Raw genomic sequence first — 13,035 nt, forward strand, 5'->3', positions numbered from 1 at the left:
AAAACTTGCCACTTGTTTAATATTTTATAAATTGTTAAAATAAAAAAATGTTGCATTTGAAACGTTTTGATAAAGTTGATCTAGTAATTTAAAAATTTAATTTTAATTCGATAAAATTGATTAGGCTTAAAAAGCTTACAATTAAAATTACATTACTTGAGAGAAGAGTTGTCAAATGTATGACATATCTCAATAAAAATAATTGATAAGGTAAAAGACACTATAAAGTGAAAAGCTTAAGAAATGTAATTTTTCAAGCAATTTTTTAGAAGTGTTGACACTTTTTTAATTGCTTTATTCAATTAAATAAATAAACTCAAGGCAATACCACAATATTGGCGTCAAACTTAAATTTATTTTAGAAGGATTTCCGCTGAATATATTTTGGAGGGGTCCCCACTTGCTTTTAAAATTAACCTTCTTATTATGAAAAGTAGTTCATATCCTGTTGCTCTAATATCATAAATTAACCATACTATTTTTTTTTATATAATAAACGAAAAATATATATACTTTAATCAAATGGCTTTCATAACACAAGATAATTTCTATTTCCACCCATAGTAACATTATTATACTCATAATGTGTCCCCCATTAAAATCTTGGCTCATTTTTTGTGGTTCGCAACAACTAAAACATTGGATACTGCTTAAATAAACTTTTCATCTGAAAATCTGAAAAGGTAATAATGATCCAACCATGTCAATCTAACCCTGATACAAATCAAATTCAAATCTGACAACTATTTATAAAAGTGTATGTTGTTACAGTTTTAACGATTTTTTACCTTATATATATTCAACTTTCGAGTTTACTTTTATTTTGATGCTTCAGTAATATAATGTCATTAGACCATGAAAGTGCAATTATATACAAAAAAAAAAAATGTAAATTACACTTCAAATAATAACGAACAGCGAAAATAGCAGATATAAGTTATAACGCTCGGATCACATGACAATTAACGAAACTGATTTTTTACTAAAAGAACGATAAAATAAGTGACAGTAATGAAAGGCGAAGTTATTAAATAATAAAAAATAAAAAAACACAACAAACTTAAGTATAAAATCATTTGAAAAAAAAACATTTAATTATTAATGTGAGCAAAGCAAAAACGGAAAAGAAAGAGTAAAGTTTAAAAAAATGATAATTAATTCTCAATGTTGTGTGGGTGTTTTGTATATAATTTCCATAGAATTATAAAACCAACAAATATAATATTAAGCTTCGGTTCATTGTTAATTTTGATTGATATGCACATTTGTTATTTATTATATTTATTATAACAATACTTTGGGCTTTATAGATGCTTCTTCCATTATTCGATGAAACTTTGTAAGCAGATATTTAAAAGAAATTGACAATATATTTCGGACCCCTAAGATTCAGCTTTAGATTTAAGTGAAATACATTACGTTTGGGGTAAAAAGAAGAGTAGTGGCATTAAAATATGTTCTCCCAGATGTACAGACAGTAGCTATGTATATAAAACGAATGAGTTTAAACTTTTTTTAAATGGTTTATCGCTCATGCGAAAGCTTAAAAAATGTATTACTTGAATTTTGGTTGTTACAGGATAATATCACTAAAAGTATAGAGCATCGATTTTAACTCTACTTCCACACCCTATTAAAAAAAAAAAACTTTAAATAACCTCAACAGCTTTAAAAATTGCTAATAGTCAAAACTTTAAATTATTTATAACAATAAGAGCAGCATGATCAAGTGTTAACCTCGTCTAAGAAGAGCGAGTAGATTCTTTGGCCAAGTAACTATTTTTTCAAGTAATCATTCCAAAGCGCTTAAAAGTTTTGACGTAATAACTTCATTGATGTACGATTAGTATACCGTAAAGTGAAAGAATCAGATGGAATTTAAAAATTTGTTATATGGGAAGTAGGCGTGGTTGCCAACCAATTGATTAAGTAGTTCCTAAGATATAGGATTTTAACTAAAAGTGGGCGGTGCCACGCCCATTGTCCAATTTTTACACCGGCTCCCACTAAGCCCTTTCTTGCCACGCTTGCCGTTTACTAGATTACTTCTCAGCAAGTTTGGTTGATAGAGCTGCAGTGGTTTGGCAGATATGTACATTTAACCATCAAGAGGGCGGGGCTACGCCCAGTAAACTTTTTTTAATGTTCTGTAATGGGTTGGTGTCCTTCGGGAGGGTTGGTGAAACCATTAATAGCTAACACTACCGACAACAACTCATCAAATTGAAGCGAGCGACTGCCGAATAACGTGCGGAATTTACGACTAGACACGGGGCAATAATTTTCCAACAGAACAGCGCTGGGCCTCAAAACCGGTTAAAAACTATTGCAAGACAGCGACTGGGAAGTTTTGCCTCACCTGCCTTATAGCTCAGATCTTAAGCCTTCTGACTATCATTTATTTCGGTCGATGCAGAATGCTATCACTGGAGTGCCGTTAACATCGGAAGAGAACACAAATTGTCAGAAAAATGAGAAAATATTTTAGCTTCAGATGACCTATAATTTGAATAATAATATTGTAATATATGTTTTTCTTAAATAGACATTAAAATTTTGAATAAAAACGTAATTATGTATATCATTTCAATCTCACTATTTAATACTGCGAACTTTCAATAATTAAAAATACACTTGTCTATTTTTCTTAATTGTAATAATGCAACAAAATATGGTTATACTAGTTTGTTAGCATCTTATTGATTTTTTTTAACGTTTTTTAAACTTTTTCCGCTTTTGAAAAAAAAAAAATGTTTGTCATGTCACGTAAACTGTTAATTCTACGGAAACTTAACCAAGCACGACTAGGTGCTTACGAGAATGTGGCAATAAATCAACTTTGAAGTGAGAATTGAGTGAACGTGAATTTTTTTTAAAAAATTGCGAATCTCCTATCGATATTGTGAGAAGCGAAAAAATAAAATAAAAATATAAAGAACAATATAATGCAAACATATATACAGTATTTAATATATTGGATATATTTACATACATACTTCGGTATTTACTTAATAACATTGCTACACCACAACATGTGATGGGTTTTTACCCGTTTAACACTTTTTGCTAAGTACAAGTGTATATACATATGTAGTTAAATATGCACGAAAAGCTTAAATGCAATACAGTTATTGTTTACCTAGAAATTTTGTATGATTAATTTTTTTTTTCTAATAAGCGCTATCATTACCCTTAACTCTGGAAAGACTTTTAAGAATTTAATTTTTTATATCTGCTAATTACCAACCTCGATCCCAACGCTTTCAAAATATAGCATACACCCACATGTATATATACCACCAAACACTTGCTCTTAGCTTTAGCCTAAGGCCGATCATCATTCACCAAGCAATCAGCAACGTTGTTTGTTATCCTGACATAGCCCATCCGGCGGCACTGTATCCTATTATCAAGTGAATTTGTTGCCTTTAAGCGAGCATTGCCGTCGGCCTCTCCCGCATATGCTCACCCGTCCATAAATTGAGTGCATTCTTTTAATATGGTCGGCGTTAAAAATTGCACTTCCGCATAACCCTCTTGTGTATTTACTTATCCTCTCAACACCACTCACCGCTCGGTTATATTCTTTGCATTCCATCGCTTCGCCGCGCCGCTTGGCAAAGAGCACTACATCCTCACCACAACTATCAATGTAACGCCCTTACTATCTTCTCTCCATAAAAAAAATAACAAAAACAAAACAACAACAATAAAAACCCGGTCTTATGCGCACCGGCAACTAGTCTGCCATTTTATATGGCCTCAATAAAGCATAAGACGGCGCAGGCGAACGCGAAGGCGTAGAAGGGTAAAAATCAGCAACAAGTGTTTGCGTGCCGCCAAAAATGAACCACAACAACCAATATGCCAACAAAAATAATGACAACAATACGAGCGGTAATGCGGCAAAATAGCGAGAGGCAAAAGCAGCAGCAGCAACAATTGTTGGTTTGCGCCGAAACTTGTGTTGGGAGAAAAGTGTTCGCTTCGAACATGTTCGATGATGATGTGAGTGATGTATAAATGGAGAGAGAGACCACTCAATACTTAAGTTCAAAATTTAACGTTCGGTATTTTTTAATTATTTCAAACTATTAGGCATCAGGACTTTAAAATATATATTTTTGTCTTTGAGGGGTTCCAATAAAGTAGAGCTGATTTATTGGCATATGTGATAAGTAGTCTCTTAGTACATGGGTTGTAAATCAAAAGTGCCGTAGGCCCTGGCAGCCAGTGTTCTCTTTTTTAGATATTATATTTTGTATACTATATCTAAATTGAATAAATAAAAATCAAAAGTAGAATAATTGCGGAAATAATATTTCATTATTATATTATTCCCCAATATAGGTTCGTATTCCAATTTCGATATCACTTTCTCTAATTATCACAGGGAATGTCGGTTTGGCTTTAGCTATATATTATTGTTCCGTTTCTTTATGCTCGCTGCAATTAAGTAAACAATTTTCGTTGAGATTACTACTTTCAGTTGATTCGTAACTCCTCGAATTGGATTCCACTCAAACTTTACAAAGCATCGCTTCAACTCTGCTGTTAACGTATCTATTAGATTCAGACAAACTTCTTTCAAAAATTTTATAATAACCCTTATCACATGATGATTTCTTTCGAACATATGTGCCAGATTGGCAATTCTTAAACGTGATGTTAGTAGACGCAAAGGATATTCTTATATCACTCGAGAACTTTTTGAAGCTTTGATCCTAAGGTCTGCACTTTTGCAAATATATAATTAAAAATCCAAAATTTTTGTCTATTATAAAATATATGTTTTATTATAAAACATATGTGTATATTTTTCGATATCAATGTCATTCACTAACGTTAGAAATGATTCCCTCTCTAAAAATTATGTTTTCTGGAAAGAGAGTTAAAATATTAGGTGCGCAACTAAGTTCTCGTTGTATTTTTTTCATGAAAATAAAATTTTATTGTAAGGAAATGGTTACAAATGAATTATTTGAATTACTACCCATCGCTAGTCACAACTTTTTCCCATCTTTCTGGCAAAGCTCGAATACCATTACGGTAAAACTCTTCATCTTGTGATGCTATCCCAGAATCAAGCCATTTTTCGATGTCGTCTTGTGAGTGGAACTGGTTCTGATAATAATCGGACGCTGCAATATCTAAGAAATATATTTGTTCAGGTAGTACTTCCCATTTAGGACATTCCAGGTAGGTTTTAACGGGTTTGGCTACGTGAGGCCGAGCGTTGTCATGCAGAGAATCACTTTTTTTTTCTCCAAGCGACTGAAATAGCTTGATGGGTGACTTCCAATGCTGAAGCACACTCTTACTGCGTTTGAGACGTATCCTCATCGAGCAATGTCGCCAATTCACCCTCTTCGAGGGCTTTTGGCTTTTCTAAACGCGGACGGTCGTTAACATTGAAATCGTCGACTTTGAAGCGACAAAACCAATCAGGGAATATAACTTCGTCAATATTATTACTTTGATTTTAAACATTTGTGAAAAAATATAATTTATTGAAAATAAATTAAAAAATTTAGTACAATTAAAATATCCAAAGCAAAAAAATATTTGCACAGAAATATTATTATTTACTAAAGCTTCTAAAATCACTACAGAAACACACAACACTGTCGGCACGAACAGCGCAACAAGTTCGGCCAGTCGACGTACAACATGTTTGTGCGGCGAATTCGAAAGGTGGAAATGTGGGAAAATTGTTGGAGCTCAACAACAGCGGTGGCACAATAGTAACTGCCAACGAAAGTCAGTAATGCAATCACAGTCGCCGGAAAACCGCCGAAGGTGATGGAGTGCGAAGCGGACAAAAGTTGAAAGTGACGTTCAAACGCAAGCAAAACCAAACTTCAGTGACGGTGTGCAGAAAAAGCGGTTTTACAGTGGAATTTAGTGCGTACCCAAAAGCAAGTGGGAATTCATGCTTGCAATAACCACATACACACATACATATGGTACATACGCGTGTAGTGTAATAGTGCGAAACACAGAAAAGTTAAAATAAATAAATAAAAAGTGGAAAAATAGTAACAAAAATACACAAAGTGTGCGCGCGTGTGTTTGTGTGTAAATGCCGCTGACGAAAAAGGAAGCGGAAAAGAAAGCGGACGCCACAAAGCAGCGCTTTCGCTAACTGTAAAAAAGAAAGAAAGAAAAAAATATTAACAAAAATTCATGCAAACGAATGTGTGATTTGTTTTTATTTTTTTTGTGTATAAAAAACCAGGGGAACAGGATGATTTCGAGGTAAAAATTGTGCGAAATAAAGTAAGTGTACAGCTTAGGTGTGTAAGTGTGTGCGAAAGTGATAAAAGTGGAAAATATTTAAAATATAAATATCACATAAGAGTTTGTGTGCGCATCAAAAAAAAAAATTGTTTGTTTGTTTTGTTGTTGTGCAAAAAGTGCTGCGAAAGGATGCCGCGGTAATTTTTATTTACGATTTTTCTGAGCAAGTGTTTGGCGGTTTAGTAATGTGCAATGATTTTGAATTTGTTTTAAGAATTTATTGAGCAGCAAAAGCTTCATACATTTTTTGCGAAGGCGAAAGTATAAAAAAAAATATTAAAATTAAAACCAAAATTCGTAAAAATAATGGAAAAAATAAAATTCGAAATAATTACATAAATTAAAGTAAAAAATTTAATTCGAAAAAATTAAAAATATTAAAATAAGTAATAAAATATAAAAACAATAAATAAAAAATGTATAAAACGCACAATTTTATTTTAAAAATAACCGTTATCTATAACGTTCGAAAAAGTAATTAAAAAAAAATATATGCAAAGTGTAAAAGGCAATTATCGTCACTTGCGTGTAAAAGCTCAAATTATAAATTGTGAGAGCACAGCACAAAGTTTTAAAATTAATTATTATATGACTGTACTATACATATATATGCCATATACATATGTATACATGTAGATATTTATATGTTTCTTGTATGTATATTTATATGTGCCGCAGCATTTAGCCCATTTACTGGCCCATTGTCTTTCGCTATTGTCAGCATCAAGCTAGTTTTTTTGCTATTGTTGTTGTTGTTGTTATGGTTATTTCGCTTATTGCTAGCTCTGTTGCTGGCACGCAAGGTGAAAGTTAAAATGCAATAAAATTAACGACGCCACAAAAGCACAACAAATTCTCAAATATGCTGTACCAACAATGCCAGTGATTCTTAATGATTTTTTACGTGGCTGCTTAGAAAAAAAAAATTACATACGCTCGCCTCCAGCTGCCACAAGAAATAGCATGCCTGTGACGGTTAAGCTTTTAAGGCAACAGACCAGCACTCACATACCGTACATACCATGTAAGTTTCGTAAAAAAGCTTGGCGTAGAGCTAAATTTAGAAAATATTCTATGCTTCAGCACTCTGCTGCGCTGTCGCACCGCTTCAATATTGCGCGCTACACGCAATTCCCTTCAGTTCGATATTTTAGAAACTTATTTTTGTGTTCTCAAGCAAACGCGTTAGAAAAATGAGCATCAAAATACCAGTTTACATACATACACACACACACACATGCGCATATAGAGCGATATGTAAATTGTCGTCGCACAATGAGGCCAAGCTGTGCAATCCACTAGCAAACTTCAAATATCAACCAGCTAACTCGTTTAAGCCAACTCTGCCGCAGTCGCAGCCCAGCACCGGTCCTGTCTTTGAAAACCAGTTTCGCATTGTTGTTTGCCTCTGCCCAAACCTATTGACTGCTTCCATTTGCTTTATGCACACATATGTACATATTGTATATATAGAAATATATAATATATATATCTGCTTGATCTTTTTCTATCTTATTCCCGATTTTTCTTCGAACTTCATTTCATGTCTTCTTAACTTTCTTACTTTTGTATTTGTCCGCTGTCACTGATAGTGAATCGGCAATTTGCTTTTTGTTTCAACACATTTGTGGCAGCGCCAAGATTTGGCGCGGTGTAGGTGCTGGCGCTTTTGCGTGAGTTAGTCAAGTGATTAGCAACTGGTTTTTGTGCTAAAAACACATATCATAGAAAACAACAAAATAAATAACAATTGTGATAAATTTGAAGAAGTGTAAATTTTATCTATGTCATCTCTTTGTTCGAAGTTCTTTCGTTTCTTTGCATGTGATTAGAACATGAGTAAGATTTGCCTTCGCTATTGAAAGTTGTTTGTTTTTGCTTTTATTTAAATGTGCTAAATTTATTTTATCTTCAGCGAGATGTGATATTGTGAAGAACTGGTCATGAAAAGCCGGTTGTGCTATTTTCTTGATGATTTTATATTTTGTAACGTAAAAAAATTATTAATTTGTTGTGTTTTATGAGGAATTTTGGTTTGAGTAAGCCAAACTGTTTAAAAAACATTACTCATTTTCAGAAATTCATAGTTGAGTGCAAAATAATTAGAAGTCTTAGAGCAAAAGCAAAGTGTACCCATAAAAGCAAAATAGAGTCATAGTGCAAGATTAAATTATTAGCTGGACTTATATAATGATATAGACAAAAGCTTTCTCCGCAATTTGTTCTAGAATAATATAAAATTATTGAATTTCTATGCCAAATCGAAGAATAATAAAGAAACTGTTTCGATAATCATTTTGTAAGAGATAAAAATATCCGCAAAAATTGGTATAAATTCTGTGGCTTTACAACTTTTCGTGAAATCCGAACGAAATCTGTAAAAATGCTGAGCTTTCGAGGGAAAACAAGGTTAATAAATATCTTGAGTACCATTAAGGCTACTCGCTGGCAGAATAAGTGCTCCACAATAAACTTAGACAACCGAGTAATAACTAGTTACTCATGTACTCCGACTTAATAATTTTAGTCAAAAAAGTCACTATATATGAGCTCAGCTGTTGAAAGTTGCAATTCCATTCCATTACTATTATAATTCGAAAATTTAGCGATAAGTCCTCACAATACGACCGTACTATAACTTTAAGAGGTGATTTTAGTGCTAAAACTCTCGTTTCTTAACCTCAAGTCTATTTGGTAAGGGTTCTGTCAGAACAGCAGCACAAACTCGTGGTCGAGTTCCCAACTCTGACTATGAGACGAGTTAAGTCGGAGGAGCTTGAAACCTAACAACATATTGGAACACTTACAAGATTCGTGCGGTTTTTTTTTCCAATTTTGAACGTTTATTTAAGAAAAACTTATACTACAATATTATTATTCAAAGTATTGCCCATCTGAAGCCTTAAAATTTTTCCATCTTTCTGGCAATTTCTGGATTCCATCCCATCGCCAGCTTGGTGCTCAAAAATGAATCAAGCTAATTTTTGATACCCTGTTCTGATGTGAACCTGTGTGAATGTTGATTTGACTGTTTGGTCGGATTCCACATATGTTTTCTTCTCGTTTAGGGTTGTCGTAATGGGACCATTTTTCAACACCAGTCACTATCCGATGCAAAAACGATTTTTTTTTGTAGCTTTCAAGCAGCACTTCTGACCTCCAAAATCATCTTTCAAAATCTCCGCACCCAATTTCTTGTTTTTTGAATGTATTCGGCTTCTCTTTAAACGTTTAAAAATGACTGCTTAAGTGAGTCCCAAAGGTTCTGTGACTTCCTTTTGTGGTAAACTTTTTGTTCGAAAAGCTTCTCTTCTACTATTTACCTTTTACGTCGTGAACAACTTGTATTGGGCTTTAAAATTTAGAGAATCATAGTACAGATACTAAAGAGATACAGTATATAAAAAACTAATGCAAAATATGTTTATACTTTCATCCGAACTTTTCAGATCAATTTTGTTTTGACGGATATATATTTTTCTCTTACTTTTAAACTAATTCTCAACCAGCTTATGAAAATACCAAAACGATTCTTTGTGCCAGTAAAGTTTCAGTTTTTTGGGTTTTATTGAAAGGCTTTTGAAAACTAAACTAACTAGGTTTGAAGATCAGTTTCATTTACGTTTAAAACTCTTTATATTGAGGTTATGTGTTCATTTTATAGGAAGAAATAAAAAATATAGTTCTTTGTAATTTATTTCAAATATCGAAGTTTAAAACAAAAGCCGCTCATAAACTTCACAATGAGACTAATAATAGTCTAAGTTTGGGCGCTTCGATCTAATTTTTCAATAAACGAAACTGCCAAATGGTGGTATAGTTTCAGACGTAGGTTAGAAAGGACATTTTTAAAAGACTCGTACTAAAAATTAAAAATGTTAAGCAAAATTATAAAATATAATATAAATAAATAATAAAAAAAAATATTGCGCTATATGGATTAGTTAAAGTTGATTCAAAATACATACAACACATAAAATCATTTGAGTTGAGAGCATGAGAATAAAAAACAACTGCAGAACTTTTTTCCTAGTATATAGACGGAGTACTAAAAATATATTTAACAGTCCTACCATTTCTTTAAACACATCTACAATATATATACATACCTATAATTAACATAGAATTTTGTATTACATAAAAAGGTAGAAATTTCACTAGCTTCAGCTGCACGTACCTATAATTCTTGTCTTCGTCCGAAACTCTAAATATTCATTAACTGCACTCACTTCCCTCAAAAGCTGCTTATCACATTTTCAACGCAAGGCGTTAGCAACAACAAAAGAAAGTAAAAAGGAAGTCATAAAATCAGATGACAGACTAAAGAACTGACTGATTGACGGACTTACGAAGCGAGCGCGTTGGCTAACAACAGATTTAAAACTTTTGATAAGCGGAAGAAAATGACTTTCAAAGGAAGATAATCGCGAAAATAAAAACCTAAAAAAAAAACGCGCAACGGAAGCGAGTGAGTGGCAGACGTTGGAGCGCATGGCTAGCACATTCAACTAAAAACGGTTTTCTGATTTTCACAGCTTTAATTATTTGTTGCGTACTTAAAATATTCACAAGTTGTTGTTGTAGTCGTTGACACGCTGAAGCTTTGGTTTTCGCTTGCGCCAAACCTGCTAAAAGCACATAATTTCGCTCGTGGAAGCGTCAGAAAATATGTTAAACGCGCGTAGCGAGTAGATTTCGACCAGATTTTTGCACGCAACTTTATATGCTCTGAAGATGCGCTAAGCAAAAACCAGCAGCTGTGCGGTAGGAGCGGTGGAGGTGCGGGCGTTCTGTAAATTGCGAGAATACTTAAAAGCGCTATAAAACATGTTTAGCAAAATGTCTGAGACGTGCGTACTTCAAGTTCTGAATGACGCGACACTGCCATGCAACAAGGCTGTGAACAGCTACAGCAACAACAACGCTGCAAATAGTTATTTATAAGTAAACAAGATGGCAGCGGCGTAAACAGTGAAATGTTGCAGTGGAAAAAAAGTGGCAACAGCAGCAGTTAGAATCGCTCATTTGAATGCCAACCAGTGCTGACATAATTCATGTACCTACACCCGTATATGTGTGTGTGTGTGTGTGTATGCGTTTGCTGTAGTGTTTATGTTGTCGACATCATTTGCACAATAATGCATAAAAAATATCGCAAGCAATCGTGAAATGCTTGGAAAAGTTTATGAGGATGAAACTATTCACTAATAATGCAGTTGTTGTTGCTGTTGAGCGAAATCGTAGAAGTTTTTAGTGCGTTCTATAGTCGGCAGCTACTTCTATTCGAAAGCGCTCGAAGGCGTAGAGTTGCGCTGTAGATATTTTTACTCACTTTATTGGCATTGTTAAGTTCAACTTTTGGGCTACGGAGTAAGTCTGCTAAGTAATTGTAATTTTAAAGTGAACATAACTTAAATAAAGTATGAAATGAGTATGAGTTGAATATGATCTTTTATAATTTAATACCATTACATCTTACGTGCTATTACCAAAAATGAAAAAATGTATATACCATCTAATCAAATTTGGTCCGGACTGATGAAAACAAAACTACATTTTTATATAATTTAATACAAATCTTTATTATCACCTACAAAATAGGCTCGTGAGCCAATTCAATCATGCCAACGTCGCTTTATCCAATTTTCCAGACACTTGTTATAAGTCTCGTTTAGGATGGCCTTCAATGGCTGCAGCGAATTTTGTTTTTTTTTTTCGGTTTTGGCTCATTTTTGGAGTGTCATTCGCTCGATTGTTGGACAATTTCGACGTCATAGACCTACGTCTCGTTAACAGTAATGATGCGTTTCATGAATGTGAAGTTCTCAGGTACGCTGTCAAGCATCTCTTTTGGGACCCCGACTCGCCATTATTTTTGCAATAGATTCAGGTCTGTTGGTACGAGTCTAGCATTGTCACACTTCATACCCAAAACATTAACCCAAATGTGTTTAGTCGATCCATTAAAGATGTTGAGATCCTACGCTATTTCTCTGCTGTCAATACGCCGAATTTCAAGCACTGTTTAAAGACTTGCATGAGGCAAAGTTTTCGATGACTTCACTGAGTACTTTGTACTACTAAAATATTTGTGTTCGTGATAAATTAGTTTTCCGAAATCACTTCTGTAACATTTGCAACGATTTCGTTCTATTAGAAGCAGAAATTTTCAAACAAAGTCGTTACACATACTAATTTACATATGGAGAAAAAGCTTCACACGAGCATTAAAAAGGTTGTACCAGTCTAGAAAGAAAATTTTATCGATTCGGCTTAGATAGTTCACTTTAAATGAACTAGTTCGGCTAAAATTTTAATAATATTGAATTAAATTTTATAATTTGTCAATTTGATATTACAACGCCTTTAATTTAATCAAAGTGAGGTTACATATTGTTTGGAAAACTCTTTGGGTCCTTTAAGTCATTTCCAGAACGCTTACAAGAATCCTCACAGACTTGATTTGTTAGCAGCGTAAACATCCAGGTCTTTATAAAAAGTCTTTAAACTATTTTTTTTAATATCTATTTCAACTCGATTTCTACAATTTTTCTTTGATGAAAAGTCGCGTTACACAATGCCTTTCTTTCTGTTACCAACTTCTAAAGTTAAACTCAGCTCTTGTAGAACCTCTGTAAGATTTTAAATGTACACATATTCAAGGAATTTCCTGAATGAAGCTAGCTCTACAAAATGACTTAAGAACATTGTTGAAATTAAGATTATTGATGGTTT

The 13,035-nt window shown here is 33.4% G+C and overlaps 1 protein-coding gene across 2 annotated transcripts in view; it reads left to right on the top strand.

Moving 5' to 3' along the window:
• Positions 1–5,763: 5,763 nt before the first annotated feature.
• mgl (low-density lipoprotein receptor-related protein megalin) overlaps positions 5,764–13,035 on the top strand; it is a 382,146-nt gene continuing 374,874 nt past the window's right edge. The window contains exon 1 of one of the 2 annotated variants that reach the window (XM_036376212.2): positions 5,764–6,279. The gene's annotated coding sequence lies outside the window, so the exon portion shown is untranslated. The remainder of the gene's footprint in view (positions 6,280–13,035) is intronic. The other variant, XM_036376216.2, reaches the window with a different exon arrangement.

Source organism: Bactrocera oleae, chromosome 5 (genome assembly GCF_042242935.1).
Source record: "Bactrocera oleae isolate idBacOlea1 chromosome 5, idBacOlea1, whole genome shotgun sequence".
NCBI classification, from domain to species: Eukaryota; Metazoa; Arthropoda; class Insecta; order Diptera; family Tephritidae; genus Bactrocera; species Bactrocera oleae.